At 46.4% G+C, this 610-nt stretch overlaps 1 pseudogene across 1 annotated transcript in view; it reads right to left on the bottom strand.

Moving 5' to 3' along the window:
* LOC119586030 overlaps positions 1-299 on the bottom strand; it is a 17,401-nt pseudogene extending 17,102 nt beyond the window's left edge. The window contains exon 1 of the transcript XR_005229913.1: positions 218-299. The product of XR_005229913.1 is annotated as an uncharacterized LOC119586030 (transcript). The remainder of the gene's footprint in view (positions 1-217) is intronic.
* Between the last annotated feature and the right edge of the window lie 311 nt (positions 300-610).

Genomic DNA, 610 nt, shown 5'->3' with positions numbered 1-610 from the left:
CTTGTTCTTTTATCTAACAATCAATAAAACACCTGTCGAGATAGACGATTCCTTTTCGCGTTCGTTTCACTTTCGAGAGAGGAATCCTCGTTTCGATTTACTCCGTGTTTCTTATAACAATCTTTGTCATGTGAGGCAAATATCCAGGAAGCGCCTCTTGTTAGTCACACAGGACTGTTATCACTTATTAAGTAATTCCACGTGATGGCTGCGTTACCTGCCAGGGCGGACCCGGCGAGGGCGACAAGGAGCAATGCGGTGTAGCGCATCGTGGCGACTCACGCTGTCGCAAGACAGGTCTAGTCGGAGCTCACACTGGCTGCCGTCCCTTGGCTGTCCAGTCCATTTATACTCACTACAGAGGCTGAAGGTCGACCTGCTTATCGTTGTCTTATCCAGTTCACGTTATAAAACCTTACGCAACTTTGATTTAGTGCTATAGAATGTTACCTAAGGTACCACGGGACCAGGGGAAAATACCCATATCGAACTTGTTATTCGTTTCCCATGCTCTTCAGGTCTCTTATCTGCTATTATTGTTGTTACTTTCCTTCTTGTTGTTGTTGGTATTAGTCGTCGGGATTGTGGTGGTGGCAGTGGTGCGATCATC

The sequence above is a fragment of the Penaeus monodon genome, chromosome 20 (assembly GCF_015228065.2).
Source record: "Penaeus monodon isolate SGIC_2016 chromosome 20, NSTDA_Pmon_1, whole genome shotgun sequence".
In the NCBI taxonomy this organism is placed as follows: Eukaryota; Metazoa; Arthropoda; class Malacostraca; order Decapoda; family Penaeidae; genus Penaeus; species Penaeus monodon.
The sequence above is the reverse complement of the archived record's forward strand: the minus strand, read 5'-3'. Positions and strand labels throughout refer to the sequence as shown.